The 22,524-nt window shown below is 38.7% G+C and overlaps 1 protein-coding gene across 4 annotated transcripts in view; it reads right to left on the bottom strand.

The window, feature by feature from the left end:
* The window catches only part of SLC2A13 (solute carrier family 2 member 13), a 153,172-nt gene that overhangs the window by 125,549 nt on the left and 5,099 nt on the right, over nt 1-22,524 (bottom strand). The gene's annotated exons all lie outside the window — the stretch shown is intronic.

The raw sequence follows: 22,524 nt of genomic DNA on the forward strand, positions 1-22,524 counted from the left end.
GATATTCCAGACTCCATGGCATTGTGCTCAACATACAAAGCTACGGGAAAAAGGAGGAAAGAGAGGATATTCAGAGTTCTGGAGTCTGTCTTTCCCAACAGCTGTAACACATGATGGAGCCCTGCTGTCCAGCAAATGGCTCAACACCTGCTTGCCTGTGAGAAGTGAAAAATGAATTCCTTGCTTTACTTTGCTCGTGTGCATGGCTTTTGCTATACCTACTAAACTGTCTTTATTCCAAGCCACGAGTTTTCTCACTTTTACTCTTCCAGTTCTCTCCCTCACCCTACCAGCAGGGAGTGAGCAAGCAGCTACACAGGGCTGAGTTGCTGATCAAGGTAGGGCATGACAAGCAGTGACCTGAACTGAGCTGGCTTTGGTGCCCAGTAACTCCACAGAAAACACCATCTCTCCTACCCTGAGAGACCACCTTAAGAGACAGAGCTCAAAGTCATGGACTAAAGGAACCCAGTGGACATTTATGGACATTTTACAGGTGTGGCCCATAGACTATGGGAATGATATCTGTGTATTATAGCAAATAATGGGAAGGGGGTTCATGACTATTAAGAATGCATTGCATATAGATGGAATAAGGGGTGGAGAATGTGCTGGTTTCAGCAGGAGTAGAGTTATTTATTCTTCACAGAAGCCAGTTCAGGCTATATTTTGGATTTAAACTTAGGACTTTGTGTTCTCAAAATTAACCCTATTCAAGGCAAAATCTCCACACACTTAAATGGAATAAGCTGGACAAATTTGATTTCTGACTTTCAAAGGATGAACACAATGAAAATGCAACTAACAAATTCTAGAAGCATACCCAAAGCAGGTTGCTAGCAGTTGTATTGGAATTTCAAGGTTTGATATAATGATACAAAGAATAACTTTCTTCAATTTACATTGCATGTACACTGAAATTAAATAAACTGATAGATGTAACTATAGCATTGAAAGAGATGCTATGATCCAAGTAAGCACACATAAGTCAAAGTGACTAAAGACCTCAGGTGTTCACAAAACGCTGTTTAAAAAGAACTTTAGCATTGTTTCCACAGCCAAAAAACAAAAATAAGGCCAAGCATTATTATTATTATCATTATCACCATCATCACTGTTATTATTATTGTGTAATTTCGTTACTGTTATAGAACAACTGTTTATTGACTTGGTTTAAAAATATTCCATGTGCTGTTTCATGTACAGGTTAGCTGGGCCCTGTGCAGTCAGATCTAGAGAGGCCTCCCTGCCCATGCAGGGGGATTGGAACTAGATGATCTTTAAGGTTCCTTCCAATCCAAGCCACTCTATGATTCAATGCAAAAAACTCTACCACCATAAGGAAACAAGGACTAATGCTAAACCACAGCTGCTTTTTATTCTGTCTTAACACTGGTAATATTTCCCACTAACTGTGTGATGAGTCTGTGCAAAAGACAGAAATGTCCACAAGGAACACACACAAACTGTAAAAACAGAGTTCAACAGCACATGAAGAGCACACCTGGGTGCAGCACATGCTTTGGGAGTTCAAATCCCTATTTCCTTACAAGAACCAACACTAAGAAACAACAGTGATTTCTTTTGTAGTTAAAACTCGAAGTACATTGGCAACAGCCACCCAAAAATATATTTTACTGAAGTCAGCTGAGATACAACTTGAGCACAAGTGAGCACAGCCAAGCACCATCAGACACATCTTCCAGCCTGAGGCAGCTCCACCAGCTCAAACAGACAGCCCACACCAGCACCAGTGCCACAGCCCCAGCAAGAAATGGGGTCACCTAAAAGCATGAACATGGCTCCTGAAGCACAGCTATGATTCCTGGCTTGTGTCACAGCAGAAAAGCTTCTTCATGGATGGCAGAGGTTTTGGCTAGTGCCCCATAGCCTGGCTGACTCAACAAACTAAGAACAAAAAATCATCTTTAGCAACAAGGTTAGCCTGACAGGACTGCTGGGAACCTCCAAAAGCTCAAGCCAGGAATACAGATTGTTTAATAATAAAATGGCATGAGAAGATCCTTTGTTGTGATAGGTAAACACTCACAGCAGCCTCTCAGCATGATAACCCAGTTCCCAGCAGAGCCTCCCAGGACATGCCAATGCCTCCTCCTCTTATTGACTGAGCAACCAGCACAGAATAAAAAACCCAAATAAAAATGTCAGGGGGGAAAAAATTTAAAAAAAGCATTAAAAGTTTATTCAACCAATTTTCAAAGCCAACCAGAATACACCATGGAAATAACCATTCAAATAGCCCTTTGTGTATTTGAGAGAAATGAATTTTCAAATCCAGCCCATCATTAGGGTGTTTCTTTCCCATATTTCAAGTCAGTATTTGAAATAATGATGACTAAAGTGATGGAGACTGCATACATATAACAGAAAATCCTTTTTGGGAAAGGATTGTGTCCACTTGCTGCAAACAAAAGCCACCAAGGACCCACACGAGGCAGCAGCTGCCACTGGGGCAGAGGGGCAGGGCCCTAGAGCTGTGGCAGCCCTGGCCTAGTAAGGCTGGGCCTTCCTGCTTCCCCAGCCACCCCTCTGCCTTGGGCATGTCACCTCTAATGTCCATGCTTGTTCCCCCACTGTGGTGTGTCCATCTTCCCATAGGCTCCTCGGGACTGTATGTTAAGATGTATCTTTGACATACATAATTGTGTAGTGAAGCTACTTTGAGAAGTAAAGATGGCAACATCTGTATATGGTTTGTACTAGAAAGCAGTTAGAAAGATATGCAGAATCAAAACCAAACATGTCTTCTAAAAAAGCTACCTTTTACCTACCCCTTTTCTATTCTCAATGAAGACTGATTCTACACAGGACATGCAGAGGAATCTTGCTCAAAGCATGCCAGCCAAAAATGCTTCTCAGGCATCCAAAAAGCAGAGCCACACCATTGTCCAAACCAGCAGCTCTCACTGATGTTCAGAGCATATCATCAACCCTGAGACACCGCTGGATCCACTGGTCTAGCAGCTATGACACTTGCCTCTTACAGGTGAAATTAAAACCTGTTGCATAACATAGGGGGGGTATGAATATCAGTGTGTGTTCCTAAAAAGTCTTCAAGAAGGGGCGTCATGACAGGTTTATTGCTTCTGCTGCATTCTTCTCACAAGTTGATGACTACAGGAATAAATAGAGAAAAGGAAGCTTGCACACCCCAACAGTCCTGTCACAGGCTAGCCTGTGATACCAGCTATTCAGCTGGCATTAATACAATAGTTGAAATTATTTATTATCAAACCTGCAATAAATATCAGAGGAAACCTAAGGATTCAGTGTATTAGTTCAAAATCACACAGAACTGCTTGGATTGCCAGAAACATTTGAAGACCATAGTCTAACTGCTGTTCAAGCAGGGGCAGCTAGAGCAGGCTGCCCTGAACCATGCTCAGTTCGGCCTTGACCATCTCAACATGTGGATCTCCAATCAAAACAACTCTGTAATTCTGCAATTCCCATGCCAGCCTCCTTGCCCTAAGAAATGTGTTCACAATGCTGCTGTCTAAAACAGCCTTTCTGGACTTCTACTCAGACCATACTGCCTCTACCACGTGTCCCAAAACCTACAGGTTCAAAGCTTTCAAGCAAAAATCTCAATTCATAAGACACATTTGTTACATATTTTCAATTACTATTTCAATATCAAAACATATGTTTTGCTACTCTAAGTCTGAAAGAGTGCAGCAGGAGCTTTCAGGGCACAGGAGGAGGCAATTAGGAAAGCCTTACCAGTTTATCTGATTGCCATGCAGCAAGCATTAACACACAAAAGCAAAGTTCTTCTTGGTAAAAAACACCAGGAGTAAAAAAATGGCTATTCTGAAACTGATCAAAATAAGAGAAAAAAAAAAAAAAACATATGAATTTAAAGAAATAATGTTTTAGTTTCTCAGGTGTTATTTACATTACTCATTCGCTTTTAGTTGCCTTAGAATGCATCGATGTCCTCCAGACTTTCCTCCTCTGATTTCCATTTAAGACACACCAGAACACAGGAGAGTAAGTTCTTCTGAAAAGGCATAGTTAGAAGCAATGCATCAAGTATTAGTCAAGTATAAAAATCTCTAAAATACATAACATTTGTTATGTAATTATTTTAATAGCGAGATATTAAAGAAATTTGAAAACAAAGAACGGCATTCCTAGCAAAACAAATATAGCTGCAATGGAATCTTTCCTTAATCCTTCATATGAGAATGCTTTCATTTACACTTAAATGACATTTTCTAATATGCTCTCACTGTTAAACTGCTCACACCAAATAAAAGATTCTTGCTGCAGGCAAGTATATTACTACCTAACTAGTAGAGCTGATAAGTGACAAGACATGAGAAAAAGAAAATGAAAACAATTAACTGGAAATCTGTCAGAGAAGGCTGAAGCTCTACATTGTGCACTATGGCTATGAAATATGAAAAAAGAGAGCAGGGAAGTAGAGTCTTTACCCACTTGAGTAAGCAAGGCATGAACTTTCTGTCCTCATTAAAGGATAAAGCTTAGAAAAAGCATAACAGAAGGTTCCTTAAATTTCAACCAGAAGGTGCATCTAATTATTAAAGGGGAAATGGACTGAAATCATCATACTAAATGTTTTTTTACTCCTAAAATCACTTAGGAGACTAATTACTAGAGCTCCTACTATGATCTGCAGACTTACCAGTAGAAAGAGATAAATCTGTACACAGCTCAATTTTAAGACAATCAATAGATCAGAGGTGTGAAAAGGCATCTTAGAATCACTTTATCATCCAGAAAGGTATTTCCAGTATGAACATGTCAGCATCATAAAGAATTCATTAAAAAGTTCAGAAATTAGGTCAACAAACCTACCAACAATAGAAATAGAAAGGTCAATGAAGGAGAGCTCCTATGATAATTAAAATTATATTTTAAGAAATGCAATTACGGTAGAAAACACAAGGACTAAGAAAGGAATCCAAGTTATTTTTTGTAAAATGCATTTGAGCATTAATACTAAGGAGATGGAATAATTTTAAAGACTTTTTTTTTGCAAGATCAGACAGATATAAATGTACCCTGTTCAGATCAGGATTTCCACCACAGCTCCTGTCATGTCTCCTGGCCATAGGAGGGAAGGTACGTCATAAAAACAACAGATGAGCAACAAAAGCTGGAGACAGGATATTGAATGAGATGCACTTTTACTCCTAGCACAATAAAAGAGCTCTAAGGCAGTAGGAATGTAAGTGTCAGTCTTTTCAATGGCATCAGCCAATAACCAGTGTCAGGAGCACCAAAAACACAGGAAAGGAAGGGTTCCTGACAAACTTCTGCTGCTACTGCAACTCAATTAGTCTTTCATGCTTAGTAATAAAGAGGGCTGATGGTTAACTTGAAGTGCTAAGGATGCACATCCAGGAACTGATGTCTCTTTGTATCATGGTTCAGTCCCTCCTGTCCAGCTTGTGCTGGCCCTTTGCAGGAAAACCAAGCAAACCAGGGAATACAATCAGCTAGAAGGACATCCACCTGCCTCTTAAGGGGCCTGTACACTTATCTCCTTTAAACAGTTCACAATGACATCAGAAGTCTGTACTGGTCCCCAGGCTGGACTAGTTATGACAATGGAGTAACCTGAACCACCACAGGACTCCAGACTGTCCAGGTGGAAACTAAGGTTAAAATATTAAATAATCTTTTAAAAAGTACAAAGAAATCTCTGATCTTATTTCAGAGTAAGGCAACTTACCAATTAATCTCTATTAACTACAAAGAATATACACAGCTTATAACAAAAATTTGTGTTGTTACGAGCTCAAAATGAACAGGCAGAAACTAAAAATTTTCTTTGAAAACATTCTTCACTAACATATAAAGCTGCACTGAGGTACTTAACCAAGGTAAAATATCTCACATTAAAATGTTAAAGTTTAATGCTGCCAACTTTAAAATTCACTTAATTAAGAAGCATCCCATAATGGTTTGTGTTAATGGTAAGGATTCCAAGCAGCAAGTGATTCCACAGTCAGAGGATTTATGGAGGCAACCTGATGAAGAAACAAGTTTATGGCAAAAAGAATCAGGAATTAGGTATTAGCAGAGGTTGCTATGCTACAAAAAAAATTTGAATACAAAGTCAAGGTGAGCTTTTTGTGGGAGAGAAAGGGGAATATAAGTAAACAGGTGACAAGGGGAAACTTGCCAACCTACAGCTGCTAATGTTTTCTCACAGCAACTTTGCAGGAAATCTGGTAAACTTTCTATATCTTGGATACTGGACATGCAATCTAAAATTAGTGCCTTGGAAATATGACTGATGCCAGAAGTATGTCACATTATATAGACAAAGGGACTTTCATCACATATTTTCTTTCAGTTGTGTTCCCACAAAATTATACTTTAAGGTTTTTGCTTTACTCTGACCAAACCAGCTTGCTTGCCAACAGATAACTTTAGAATATTGCTCACACCTGAGTAGAAAAACTCAGGAGGACAGGGACAACATGCTGATTAACTTCTTGAAAGAAGAGTTCTACAATAATGGTATAATTTTTACCATCAAAGAAGAATCAATTCAAACAGTTTGTGGAGAAAACAAATCCATCACTGACAAAAGAGATACATTTTAACTGCAAAGGATACTTATTTTAAAAGATCATTAACTTTCACAAACACACATACAGGAGCTGTCAACAATCAGCCACCTCCTATTCTACAGCCAGCTCCACAACATATTACAATTATATTGCTCACCCTAATCAGAAATTAAGCCTTTTTATAGTCTCATAGAGTCCTTTTGTGCTGTTACAGTTAACACTTCAGCTTTCAATGATGACAGTCAACCTAAGGGGATAACAGAGTGCCTTATTAAACATGCTAATAGGATATACTTGAGAAAGCAGTGCATTTGAATGCTTTTCTAGTACACTAACCATTTCTCCAGCAGATAAAGCTAAAATATTCATGGCATAGCTTGTATTTGAGTGTGAATATCTGTGAAAGCTCAAGTCCCCTCTAATATCTTGGCTTCCCACCCACTGCACATGTCTAGTAAAGGCATTATCAGCAGTTTATAACTGGTTACTGAAAGTTATTTCAAGGATGATTGGCAACACACTTCCCCGTTTAGTATCTCCCCTATGTCAGATTAGTAGAAGTCAATTTCTTAGCTGTGGCACAACTGTACTGTCTACAGGAGAGCACTGCACAAGGGCAGTGGGACACACCAGCAGCACAAAAGCCACATGAGAACATAGATCATAGTAATGGAGAAATTTAGGTGGATCTCTTCTAGAATGGGGGCCCACATCAGCAGCTTTCATTTTAGTCTGGTATTTTAACACTAATTTACTGAATTGTAGAGAGCTGGTTCATCATAACTAAAGAACCTGTACTGTTGAACATCCAATAGACTAAGTAATTCCAGACCTTTACGTCCCTAACTAGCCACCAGCCCAAATCTGTGTGACCACCATTGCAATGTAATTACAACCAAAATCTTATGTTACTATGTGGCATCATGGTATCCAACTGTGAAGGAGTCAAGGACCAGAGCAATCTGTAAGAAATGCAAATGCAGCTTCTCACTAGTTGACATTGTCTCAGATTTATAGAACAATCATATCTTAATGAGTCTGAATAAATAATTCTCTCATGACCACAAGAAGATTTTTTCACTTTTTTGCGTTATGAGCACAGACCAAAACCACAAAATCCTTCTTCACATAAGAAAACCTCAAACTGCATCCAGTAGAAACAACCACCACTGTTCATATAGTAAATGCAATGCCCCAAGAAGATAACATTATCCTTCCACAAGAGTAATTTTAAGTTCCAAGCTCTCTCTTGTTCAAAAGATACAGAAGTAAATCCAGCTCACAACAAAATTAACATGCCAACACAGAACACAATTCCTCCATAATTGAAGTGTTAAGGCCTTTCTCTGGCATCTCCAGGACAGTATCTCAGAAGAATAGTCTGAGGCAATTACACATAGTAAAGAGACTTGAATATTCAACAAAGCATAATGGAGGAGGGACTATTTATCACAGTACTGATTTTCCTACACTGAAATATTCCTACAAGGAATATTTTTAATCTGGAAGCTGGGGATTATGAAATGGAAAGAAGTGAGCCATGACATTTGAGGGAAGACAGACAAGAACCACCTACAGGCTATAGTGTGGAAGTTTATTAAAATAAAGCTTAGTTTGCTCAGTTTATTAAAAGAAAACATTTTAGGAATTACAAAAAAATGTAGTAATCTTTAATAACAAACAAGCAGTAATTTAAAAAATACTGAGAATATTCTATGATTCTAAGTTTTAGAAACACTTATCTGTGGGGTCCTATTCAATTCATCATTAGCACTGTGGAGCAGCTCATTTTGGGAAGAAACTATTCTCAAATAACTTTTTCTATTCAAAATTATTTTGATATTATTCAAGGTTATAATAATTATAATAATATTAAATTGTTAAGGAAAAAATTATCTGGAGTGACAAAATCAGAAGGAGAGAGTGGGGATTTAATTAACCAGAGGCATAATAATCAAGATAATTATCCGGAAAATGTGAAGCCAACTTCTTTGCAACTGTCCAAGCCTATGATCACATCTAGCACTACAGATGTCAGTTTACACTTCCCAGCAACCTGGAATTAGTTACCTATGTTCAGTCATTCTCTATGGCTACCATCTGTTCCTATTAATCCAGGCTGTGAAACTCCCAGCCAGACCCCACCCAACTGCCCGAGCTCCTGAGTATCCCACTGAGAATGCCATATTGGAAATATATGCCTGTTGCTCATATCAGTAAGATCTCACTTCAGAAATATACAAGAAACCATGGAGAAATGCATTTTTGAATCATTATAGCAATACCAGAATAACAATCAACCCCAGAAATGAGTAAAAGCTAGCAAAAGCAACTAAGAAAAAGTTTAACTGGTTCTGTTTCTGAATTAATTTTGATGAAGAACTATTTGCAAAAATCTGTAACTGCATTGTAAGATGAAGACTTTTCATTGTGAAAGATTAAAGCAGTCTAGATGTTTATACCACTAAACACTTTTATTTTTACCACATTGCAAAAACTTCTCACTTCAGAAAATAAGAACATTTTTTATTTGCACTTGAAAATTATGAATACAACATAGTAGTTTTCTTTATGACAGCTTGTATAAACACCTAAGTCAAGCACTACTTGATCTGCTTCAAGAGTGGTTTCAGTTTAAATAAGTATTAATTGAGATAAGCAGTGCTTTTCTGTAGACATTCTTTAGCACCAGCAGACTACACCTAGGAAGAACTGGAAGTTGAAGGTGGGCAGTATGGTTCTATAATGACCCAAAATGATTTGTCAGGGCTCATCTTCATAGCCATTCATATATGCCCAAAAGTCAGCATTATTAACACAATCTTTACATGGTGAACAAAAACCAATACCACATCAAAAAATCCAGAGTAATGGTTGAATGCTTCAAGGATTAGCACATATTTTCTGTGCAGAGAAATTTTATTTTCAGAGGACCAGGGTAATGGTTTGAAAGCCATACAGGAAATGAATGTTCCTTTCTAACTTTACACTTTTCCTTATATATAATTTTTCCCTAATTCTGCTACAGTGATGTTTTACCCAACTTACAAGAATTCGAAGGGAAGTGGTATCTATAAAACATGAACAAGCTTTAGAAGCTGAACTATAACTCAGTCAAAAGCATGCATTCAGGTTATACCCGAAAGCTACAGTTACTCTTCAACTAAGACCTAAATTGCTTTTAACAGTGCCTCTTTCTACAAGTGCAGCTATCAAAACAGTGAAACTGGTTAACTGCTCTGTAAACTGCCTTAGGTTCCACTGGGTTAAAAGTCTAGCAACTGTCTCCAAACATGAAGCTTCAGATGAAGATGAGCTGAACAACCTACCACTTGCAATTAATTAAAATAAAAATTAGAAAGACTCATGTCATTGCAAACTTAGCGTCTTAGAGAAACAAACTAACATTTTAGAGAAAAAGAACATTGAATTATTTCATTCTCTATTCAGGAAAGCCATTCAAAAAATACTGTCTGTCTAATGTATATTCCCAGTAATTTTGTGCTTGCCATGAGTAAATAGATTGCAAACATCAACACTCAGAATTATATTTTTATAGGAATTGCTACATTTATTCACTTGTGCAGAAAGCAGCATGACTGGTAGAAAGACAGGTACCAGTTATATGGTTTTATAACTATTACTCTAAAAAATAAACCAAAGCCTTGTGAGCCTTTTACAGCCTAAGGCTTGATTTTAAAAACAAAGTTTCAATTATGCTCCTACAATGCAAGTAGCACTCATAACAGTAATGTAAGTATAACCACAGTTATAATGAAAATCTAGGAATCACAGCAATTGCTCAGTTTCTTTCTACACTAGCAGACTCGTATACAACCAAGCTTGTGTCTACAAACACAAGTGATCCATGTAGAGATAGTAAAACATCTTTTTGACCATATGGGAAAATATTTGCAGCAATGGAAGGTGGGGGGTGCTAGAAATCAGTACTTCTCCCCCAAGGTACCTTCTGCAGCACACACATTTTGTATGCTAGGGAGTGTAGGGCCTTTCCTAGTGCACATGGGCTGCACACATCTTTGCTTTAAGAGAAGCAGCTCAGCTTAAATATCTAGCTGACACATGTCCTTCTCATGAGCTGGAGTTTCCCAGCTACCAATTCAGAAGCAGCTGCTCAGTGCCAGTGTAATGCAACTGCAATAGAAGATCATCCATAGAAGAACATACAGAGGAATTCCAAGTAAAAAGACCTCTCAAGAAAAGTGGTAGTTTCAGAGAGGGTTTTAACTATTAGGACAAGGATCTCGCATTACAGTGCCCTTAGCAATCCTGAATTTCTTCATGTCACGGAGTTTACCCACAGAAATGACTTGTGACTGCTCCCCTAGACTAGCACAACTGCAGCACCCATGGTGCAGTATTCAAGATGTCAAGGGATACAAGGTTACTTTAAAAACTTTTGATGTGTATTTACTTCTACCAGGGGCTTATACTGACAGAAAAAAAAAAGAAGCTACAAGTGAAGAACGAGTCTGCAGCACTTGAGAGGGGAAAATGCAAGACAGTAGTGTCAAGTGCTAAGAGGGAAAAAAGGAAGAGATCAACTACTCCATTACCAACACCTAAGGGACAAAAAGCTGAGGAAGCCTCAGCCAACCAGGAGTGGATGGATGCTGAGGTGGAAAGAAATTACTGTTAAATTTTGTCAGGGAAACGGACTGCCAAAGAGCTTTCTGGGAAATGCTGCTCTCATGACTTTCAATTTTTATCAACTTGCAGTTCTCTAGATGCATTGTGATGGACAGTCATTTTCCAAACAACAAATGTAATTCTGGTAACAGCTGCTTTACTTCAACGTTTACTTTGCATTTTGTTAAGTCGTTACTCAGCACTGAGCACAGCTCCTGAGATCCCACTGCACAGCAGCTCTTTCCTGCCCTATTTCATTCTCCAGGCACATTAACAGGGCAGGATTCAGGCAGAACTCCAAGTCAGCCTACAGAGAAATCTGGCAAAACACTCCACTGCTCTAGGTAAACCTCATAAAGTGATACAAGACTTTGATAACTCTAGATGACCTAAAGATTAAGGAAATAAAGATGAGTATCTGAAGTGCCATTCTGCAACTCAGGGCACTGCACTGATTCTCCTGTCTGCCAGTCTGCTGTGTGGCCCCTATACAGTGAAAGAATAGTGAAAATGAGAAATTTTGAGAAAAATTAGGAGTTGCAATTTTAAAAGTATATCTGACAGTCCCATTCCAATTAACACAGATACAGCAAGTATCTCTAAGATAAAATCTGCTTTTCCTGTGACTTGCACTACAAGAGTTGCAATAAATCAGTGTAAGCTGTCAGATAATAAGCTGGGCAATGAAATACTCCACTGCTTCAGTGTGCTGTCTGCCATCCTCTAAGTGACCCAGCTTCTTTATACTTGAGGCACAGATACTACAGAGTAGCAAATCTTAACTCATTCATACCTGATCCCACTTACAAGTGGATTCCTTCCATCCTTAAAACAGAAAAGTTTATAGCTAAAAATGAAGGCACATTCTCCTTCAAAAAACCCATGATATTATCATTTAAAGTACAAGCTTTCAGGGAAAAGATTCATGCACAAGCTACCACTGAAAAAAATAACTGAGTCCAGGACCTCTCTGAAAAATAAATTTTGCAAGCCCTGTGATTACAGCATTACTAACTTACACTGAGAAAAAAAATTATGAAGAAATTTCCATACTTGAGGATAACTGAAAAGTCTTAGACCAGAGCAGGGAAGGATATCTGAATCCTCACAGGACTCTTTCCAAAGAAACTCTATCAGGTAATTACTATCTCTCATCTTGATTTTCCCTGTATCACATTTCACCTGATTTTTTTAATTAAGTTTTCATAAAGCAAGATTTAATTGAAACATCAATTAAGGTAAAACCTAGCTTCATATAATTGAATTTTCACTCAAAACTAAAAATTATTTTATTTATATTTTAAAACATTTTTTGCCTACTTCCTCTTTCTTATTTCCCAAAACAAAAGTCAGGGACTGCTGACAATACTGCAGGAGAGTAACTTTAGAAAGCAGAATTAATTTTCAACTGGGGAAGAATCATTAAACTGAGCACCAACAAAGTAACTGTGAGTAAGAATGGAACCAGTTGTGATAGCTTCTGATAAAGTATTAGGAACCTACAATGAAGCACAAAACAGCTCATAGGTGACTGGATCTCTGAATTAGTTACTAGCTACTCCTACCTGCCCAGTTTGTACTATTTATACTTGCATACAGTAAGAAAATAATAAAACCATAGTATTTTCCCCAGAAAATTTTACTAACCACTGGAAAGCATACATGTTGATGACAGGCTTTTGTCAATGAGGTTGGAAAGAAGACACTATTCTAGCAGAATGCTACTATTCCTGTCACCAGAGATAACCTCCTTAATAACAGAATCCTCCTCCCTAATACTTGTATCCTACTGTAATAATATAACAGCTCCTCATGGACTGTGCTTCCAATGCAATCTGTGCTTTCAGCACTTCAAGTTTCTACTGCTCATCATCTTGAGATCTACCTTTCAAACACTGTCAAGTTCTCATTCTGAGTTTACACTGTTGTTCTCCCTCAGTTTAAAGGACTTTTTAACTGCCAATATGCACATACTCTTTAAGCAGTGTTTCAGGATACCAGGTTGGAAAACCCCAGCTCAGTAATGATTTACCAAAAGCATTTTGTGGCAGTCCTTTAAAGACTCTTGTGCCATTTGCCCATGAGGCACAGAACAGGTTTGTGGGAGAAACTGAAGAATAAGCACGGTCAGTGATACAGCATGTCAGAGTACATTCTGGAAGTTAAGTCTACCTTACTCCAATGAGATACATTTTAGAATGCTTTTTAGAGGTGGCCTGATTTTTGGCAATCTTTTTCTTCTCAATGATAAGTATGTGCCAATTTGTACATATTTATCTAGGAATGCACAGTTTGCATCTCCAGTTAAGTAGATTTACCTACAGTTACAAAATCAAGTAATAATTAAACAATACAATTAAAACTTCATTAAATAGAAATTAATTGTTACAAATAATTTATCTGCATTTCAGTAGACTGAATGCCTGGCCATCCTGAGACCAGACTTCTCAGAGAAGTATCACCAACAGTACTGCCTGTCTACAGGCCAAACACACACCAAGGAGGGACAGAGAAGGGATCTGACCACAGAGGAAACTACCTGAGAAATTGAAAATCACACTATAATGTCCATTAAAAGAAATTGCGGTGTTGTACAGGTTATGACTGATAGAAAAAATATTATTTGTTTTTAAATAAGTCCAAGAATACTTTTGAAAATGCAAACATCAGTTCCACCTTACAGAAATAAAAATGGAAGCATAAGGCACCAGAGTCACTTGATGATCCAAATGCCAGAAAGTGACAAATACGAGAATTACAGATTAGTCTTAGGTTTAGTCAGCAAAAGGCTGCATCAGACACTTTGTGCAAGTCACATCTTTCAAGAGCACAACAGACATTCTTTTATTCATAGGTTCACAGAATAGTTTGGGTTGGAGAAGACCTTAAAGATTATCTAGTTCCAACTGCTCTACCACAGGATGGGCAGAGACACCTTCCACTAGCTCCTTCCAGGGTGGATCCACAATTTCTCTGGGCAGTCTGTTCCAATGCCTCAGCACCCTCACTGCAGTATTTCAAGTGAGTGACAGAATAAAACAACCACATGCATGAATTTTACTTATTTCAACATAAGACTGCATTCAGGCTTGTGCATTACACAAAAAACTTAATGTTATGGCAAGATGAGTTTGAGGCTTTGTGTCTGTAGCTCTTTGTATCAGTGTGAATGTGGTTTTTTTTCTTGCAACAGTGTTCTAGCTACAATTGCTTCTACAGCAGACAAGAAAATGGAATTGGCTCTAGGTTGTAAAACAGGCAACCTCATCTGGCACATGCACTGGCAAAGTTTACTGTGACTTAGAAAACCAATGCCTACAGGCCCTGTAACAAGACAAATTTCCAGAGTACAGAACACACAGAGCGAGGATGAAAGTGAAATGCAGCAGACCAGATACTTCTTGGCATATTACTGCTTCAGGGATGTATATATTTTAGTGGCTGATAATGCTGACAAATAGAAATACAAACCAAAGAACACTCAGAACAACTGTGAAAAGGAGACAGAGTAAAGCAAACACTTCTCAACCTATTATTGCTTTAGGGATACATGTATTTTAGTGCTAATAATGCAGGACAAATAGAAATCCAAAGAAAGAGCCATACATTGCTTCTGGATGATTCAACTACATTGGGAACATATTTGTGTGAGACTGAGAAGCATGCACACAGGCATTTTTATGTTTGACTACAACTAGCTGAATCATTTGCTTCAAGCAAGAAACAGAGCATTGCTGTAAGCAAAATACTATAGAAGATGACTAGGACTTTTACAAATAAATACTATGTGTTATCTTCAAGTATCAGTTTAAAAGTCTTAGAAAGTCAGCCAGAAGCATGTTAAGATTCTAGACAAGGAACACAGAAAACATGCACACAGTCCCTTAGAAGTTTCACCACTACAGGGTAAATTACTGAGAATTAGCTCTTGAATAGATTAAACACAAGTGTTCCAAACAGGTGGCTCAAATCCTGCTAAAGATCCAAGACAGGACTGCTGGTCTTGAGCTATGTAGAAAAGCTTTATCTGCACTCCTGCATAACAAGCTCAGAGTACTGTTTGCTCCTGTGCAAGGAAACACTCCACATCTAAGAGGATAATGATTAATAGCCCAGATATACATGGGTGTCAGGAAAGCAATTAACTTTGAATCAGGGAGAGGCCTGCAGACTGATACAACAGACAGCTCTTGAATGAAGGGAAGGAGTAGGTGGGGACAGAACAGGCAGAATCAAAGCCAAAACACAAACAGTATCTCTTCTTATTCTAAAGTCACCATCAGAGACACAACAGAAGGTAAAACAACAAAGCATGACCTAAAAAATGTGCCATGAAACTCCAGCTTTTTCAGAAGCACACAGGCTGTTGAACACGATTATATTTTGTGGATCCCAGCCAGAAAACCTGCAGACTGGTGTCAGGAGCAGAGAGAAGTCCTAAACCTGCAAGGATGACAAGATGCACAGAGGAAATCACACAGACCACACAGATGCAAACAAATATTGTGCCCTACGCAACATTAGATTTTATGATAAATAGTATCTTCTCATCCAACTTGTCCAAGAACTTAGTACATTCCCACTCACTAAAAGGAAAGTTAGTATTATTTGTGTAATGCACCACTCAATGGGTGCCCATGTTTCTGCTAAATGCACCAATGAATTTTTCCAAGAACACACCAGTCAATTATTACAAGAGGAAGGATCTGTGCTTTATTTCTCCTCCTACCCAAGAAAAACACACAGCAAAAAACCAGACACAAGTAGTAGCTCAAAATATTCTCACAGTGATTGATTTTTTGGGATGAAACATCATGAATGTCTATGTGAAACACTCAGCCTTTTCCACCTCTATTTTCAGGATCCTAAAATTGCCCAGGTGGCTTTGGATTTCATTTGTACCAAGCTGTTCCAATGTGAATTGAACTGGTGAGGTCAGCAGCACCTATGATTAATGCAGGAGCAGGGAGTCTACCAGGCAAAAGACTTAGCTGAACTCCATAGTGAATAAAACCAGACTTACCTTTTCCCCTCAGGCAGATTCCCCATTCCTGTGCTGATATAGCTACTACTGACCTCAACAGTGCAATAATCAAGGACCTGTGAACAAACAAAAAAGGTCACTTGTATGCAAACATCTGCTGAAGTGCATGCTTAAAGTACACACAGCTTTGGACTTAACCACTATTTCCTGCATGCTCAGCATGCTCCAGTTCAAACATTACCACACTGCCTTCCTCAGATGTTAGACTCTCCACATTCTCCATCAGAGCTCCAATCAACAATCCTAAAAAAAATTAACTAACTAAATCAGAGAGCAAGTACTTAGTGGTGGACCCCTGTGATTTTTATCTACTTAACCTCACAAACAGAACTTCCTAGGTAGGCAGCTACAAGCATAAAATCAAGTTCAAAACAACAGGCAGAGTAGGTCCTCATACACCTAGGAACAGCAAAGAAAGCACACTGACCTGAACCTTAAACATACAAAAAATGCTGTAAGAATGAGTATTTCTTTCCTACTATCACCTGCTGAACAAGTAGATTCCAAAGGAATACTAACTCCAACTTGAGTCCTCTGACTTTAGGATTCTGGTGTACCATCCTCCACCAGCTATACAAAAATGTAGGCTCCCAGCTCTCCCTGTTCCCACTTGCACTCCAGTTAGATGTTCAAACAGGCAGTAAAAATATTCCCTGTCTCCAACACCTCATGTAGGCTCTGTGCTTCTGTTATCTTTTTAGATTGCTGAAGTTGCTCCAGCCCTTCTTGTCATGGCTTTTATCTTAATTTAACTTTCCCTATAAAAATCTCTTAAGTACTTTCTTAAGTATACTTATTAGCTTCAATTAAGAGGTTTTGCTTCCAAATTTCTTTAGTCACCTTTAAGATAGTAGCTTTTTCCCCTTTCCTAACTTCTGATAATTTTTACAATTGGAATGCTGACAATTTTAACAGTTGGAATATGAAACCTATACTACAATAGCATGAGAAAAAATTGCAACATGCTCAGAAGTTAGTTGTCTTCAGCATCAGGATCACCTAACACTTGCTTAGAGAAATTTTTGAGTCCTGACTGCCTATTCATTTCTGTGAGCTAATGACCAAGTCAAATCAACAATTCTATTTTTTTCCAGGTTAAGTACTGCAAGTTCCTCCAAGACTAGAGTTGTAAAACCTAATGGGTCATAATGTTTGAATGTTCACAATATTAGTTTAAAACCCCACAGAATCACAGATAGCTACCAAGTATTGTAGTACCATTACAGGCTTGGAATAAGAATCAATGGTAATTTAAGGGAGGAAATCAGAGGGATACAAACAGGAGCTGCCCATTCCAGCAGCTGGTCTGGTCTTGTTTCGGAGGCTAAACTGCACCACAAGGCATGAGAACAGGATGGCACCATGTCCACTCCTCTGGGCACAGCAGTTCTGCTCTGGTACTGCACTAGGGAAAAGAAGGAATACTTCTAGATCTGCTTTTCTTGCCCTTGGAAATCAGAGAGATGCAAAAGCAAGATCTGATGAACTGCAGAAGACAGCTCAGACAAGGGCATGAATCAAGGCAATTGCTGTTGTTTTCAAATACTAGCAATATTTAACTTTTCTATTAGAATAAATGCAATTGATGGCTTATGAACAATGGCTCTGCTCTGACAGCAATGCATCAGTCCTAACAACATGAAGTTATTTAATGACACCAAGGTCACCTTCATGTTTTTATGACTCTCAACTTAAAGGAAAGAAGGCAGTCAAACAAGAACAAACAACCCAGTGCAAAAACTTCAACATCCACCCATTTATTAAGAGTGTGATCAGTTCAAGATGTATTTAAAGTTCAAATTACTGGCGCCTTCAAGTAGGCCTAAGCTCAAAGTTCTTATCTGGTGAACCAAGAGTAGGAGTGCTAAAACTATGAAAACATACCTAGAGAACTATCCAGTGTTACTAAGAAAGGGAGATTGGTCAAGTCTCTGTAGGGTTCTTGCACATAACAAGCATTTAGGAGAAAAAACAGGAGATAATTTCTTATGAGCAAATAGAAATTAAAAAGCTTCTTCCACTGGCACATGCCAGCAATCAATTTAGATGTTTCTCAGAGCAGTGCTCACCAGAACGCATGCCCCATTTACAAGGCCATACACTCCACAGCAGTGGGCAATACAACCTGTGTAACCCCAGGCAGGCTCTTCTGATCTTTCCAACTCAGAATGCATTCCCCTGTATTTCCAGAGAAAGGCAGAAAAGTAGAAGAGCTGTGGCTAAACACAAACACATACTTAATACTTCCAGGTGCTGGAAAACAATCTTTTTCCAAAGTGATTATATGCACAGACACATTAAAACTGTAATTACTGGTTTTGCTTCCCTTGCAAGGGAAGCAACAGTGGAGAAAACCACATACATGAGGCTCCAAAACAAACAAAAAGGTAAACAAAAGGGCTGTTACTTCTTGTTCCTGCAGGTTAGCCTACAGAAACTCCCACTTCTGGGAAAAGGCTTGAAAACTCTTGCCATAGGGCTCCCACAAATGGTACAAGTTTCTAGAACTATTTAATTTTGTCTAGACTGAAAATGTGGGTGATGTCAAGGTGACTTCAATTTTTGCTACACATTTTTGTTTACATAGCAGGTTCTCCACCATTTCTGGCATCTCATGGTTTTGTGTGTATCATCTGTTGATTGACAACCATTCCTGCCTCAGAGAGTGCAGGACTGAGCATGCAGCTGTATGTGCTTGGCTGGCTGTTCACTGGATTAGAGAGCTCCTCAAAGCCACCACTTCAGATGAGACTTGAAGAACTCAGACCTTCCCAAATACTTTGCATTGAAAAGAGATCAGAAAGTTCTAGAACTGAGGCCTGGAGCAATTGCCTCAGGCCACCAGGGAGAAGAAAGGGAATCCTTACTTCTGCTGAAGACTGGTCAGCCTTGCAGTGTCTGACAGCCTGTGTGCTAAAAGCATCAGGTATTACCAGGGTTCTCCATACTGCCTGGAAATATTTTTTTTTGGAAGCTGTCTTGTCACTCAGAAGTAGAATATGCTTGCTGCTGTAGAATACTCACAAAAGATGAGCCCCAAGGTCAGTGCCACGTGGTCCTGGAAAATATCAGCTCTAATGAGAAAGAACCAAGAAGTCTTTCAGATTAGTCACAGAGGACAAACCTCCTCCAGAGAGCTGCTCTCTTGCTGAAAGAAAAATCAAGGAGGAGAGTGAAAGAAAAGTTCAGACAGAGAAGCTGGGTTGATAACTCCTGAATACACACAACTAAAAAATCCATCTACAGAGGAAGGGGGGAAAACGCCTGAGTGACAGCAAAAGGACAAGCCCAAGGTAAAGGCAAAAAATTGCATTTATCAATCAACATACACCTCTTTTTTTTTTTCTTTTTTTAAAGTTACACAACTGCTTCAGTGTCTGAGCTCACTACCACACAGCCACATGAAATGATGGCAGAACTCCAAAGAAAGCCAACCCAGGTGCAATCCCTAGAGCACACATGGGGACTTCAAACAAGAATCTGTGGTTTGAAAGGGAGGAGGAAAAAGGAAGTCTGTCCCCAACTGCAGAACAGGCAGACCTCCTCACTGTTCAGCTGAATAAGAGACCAAACCTAGGGGGAAGTGGGAACACACTGGCCAACTCCATAGCTGAAAGCGTGTTGTTTGGGGTCACATGTGGCATTTCATTCATGCCAGCAGCATGTTTAGAAAGGACTTGTGAAGGAAGGAGGGACAGACTGTTTAAGCTAAGAAACCCAAGTTCAGTGACTGGGCATATAAAAGCCAAAATAAGAAACCACCTATGAAAAAATCCCCTTCAGAACCTGCATTTGCTTTGAAAAAATTCTTTATGAAACCCATTCTAAATCTAACAACAAATCAGAGGAAGATCAGAAAAGAACAGGAATGTGTGCTTTTAAACCTTAATTTCTACAACTATCATGTGCAAAATATATTTTAGAAGAGTTTGCACCCAAGTTGAATCAAAAGACTTACAGAGTTTAGCTAATCATATGGCTTGAGACTCATCCAGAGCTTTGTTACACAAAACCTCTACAACAGAATTAACAACTGCTTCTCTTGATACTTGTTCACAGGCATAATCATTGCAAAGAAAAGCCCAAAGGTGGAACTCTGCTCTCCTGATTTTCATCAGTCACTGGTTTCAGGCTTCCAGCAGCTCAATGTAGACCCAGGCTCTTCACAAGCTTCACACCAGAAACACTGATTGTACAGGTCAGATGTGAAAGCCCACCAATGAAAACCCATAAAACAATTTTGCAAACAAAGCTATCAATCAGGCCCATTATACCTCTGGTGCCATAATGCCACACAGCTACAGTTGCTCACTTTGAGCCCAACCACCTTAAGCAGAAATCACCAGTTTTTGGGACTTATGTAGGACTTGCAACCCAAAAGCTTACCATATTTGAATTTAATAATCCCTAAGATTCTAAAATGCTACCTTTAAAAGAAATTAATGTATTTCAAAATAGGATATATTCTATAAAACCCCACTTAAGAGCATACATCTGCTATAATTAATCTTGACACCTACTGACAAAGAAAGATCTTTTCAGACCCTCCTTTCAGTGATTTGGTTTTTTCATTGCTTCTCAGGATACAATTGGCAAAATTAAGTGCAAGTTCTGACAGCACAGCACGAGACAGCAGCCAGCACCTTGAATCTGCTGTTTGCACTGTCCTCAGATATCCTGCCTTATGCCTCTGCTGACAGGACTGGTGCAAACTTCAGCCAAACAAGTCACTCAGACCCAAGAGCTCCAGCTGAATGATTTGCTGTCTCTAACATCACTGTAAGTGGATGCCACTGGTCTCCTGCTCCTGTAGCAAACAAAGCATTTTGAAAATAAGACCACCTACAGTGCCCACATGAATTTTTCAAGGTAAGAAAATACTTGTGTTTAACACTGCAAGCTTCCTTCAAATTGCCTTTTTATCAGGAGTAAGACCATAATTTCCATTTATGTCACCCATGAAATGGATGCTTTCTATTTTTTTTCAAATAAACAAAGATACTCATAATCCAACAGGTATTATGCTTTAATGGAACAGTTTGACCAAGTACAGGAAAAAATATTTCAGAAAAATTCCCATGTTTTAAAGACAGAAAACAAATGTCAAGGTTTATGAGCTATGTGAATTAATTTCTTTCTTCAGCTAAATAAAAACTACAGCAAAAAGGCCAGAACACCTCCCTTATGACTTTAAAGTGTCCAGAAGAATCAAAAATACAAAAATTCTCTTAGCTATAACTCTGTTAGAAATTACTTTATTCTGAAATGGTCACTAAATACAAGGTAGCAACATTAATGTGCAAATTGTTGATTTTTGTGTTATACCATCAGATAAAACAATAAGGGAGTCAGTGCTTGTTGACTTGACAGTGAACTGAGCACAGCACTGTGTATCCTGTCCAAGGCACACAAAATTAGACAACTACAAAACATACAGTTTTTCATCTTAAATTAATCCTGCTACCCTGGAAGATTTCAGCTCCAGTCAGAAGCTAATGTATCCTTCCAGATGCTTTTGCACAAGAATAGATTAAGATGCAGAGATTCAATCCTGAGCACAAACAGTAATGTCAGTAGGCTTAGATCCTGGAAGCTTGGGTAACCATCTGTGGGCAGTGACAGAACAAGAGTCAATTGCAACAACCCAGAAATTTGTCTCTCCATCTCCCTCCATCCCTACTGCCAGCTTATACTAACAAACCACTGTCTCCAGAGGTAAAAATAGCCTATGAACCTCTGGACTGAAAATTACAAGCATTTGTCAGAAGCAGCACAGCATATTTGGGGGTTGAGGGTGACTCCAAAATGCACCAAGGTGTAAGCTCCTTTAAAAAACACTGGTGGACACTCAGTTAAAAAAACAGACTGAAGCTTCAGAGCTTCCCATATTGGGTTACTGAGGGAGGATGAGAAGATTAATCTGGTTTTCCAAGAAAAAAATACACTGAAAATACCTGAAAAAGCTCAGTTGTATTAAAAAAAAAAAAAAAAAAAAAAAAAAAAAAAAAAAAAAAAAAACCCTAGCACACATAGCAACATGTCATACCAGTTATTTTCTAGTATTTCCACAGCACATCTAGCAGTCCAGATTACATGGCAGACCTTTATTTAACTACTATAAATATAATACAGAGTTTGCATTACATGATGGAAGTCCTTTGGATAAATCTCATTATTTTTGTCATTTGGTGTTGAGCCTTACTGTCAATAGAAGCCAACCACACCAGGGGAGCCACGACCATATGCCAGAGCTTTTCA

Source organism: Oenanthe melanoleuca, chromosome 1A (assembly GCF_029582105.1).
Source record: "Oenanthe melanoleuca isolate GR-GAL-2019-014 chromosome 1A, OMel1.0, whole genome shotgun sequence".
NCBI classification, from domain to species: Eukaryota; Metazoa; Chordata; class Aves; order Passeriformes; family Muscicapidae; genus Oenanthe; species Oenanthe melanoleuca.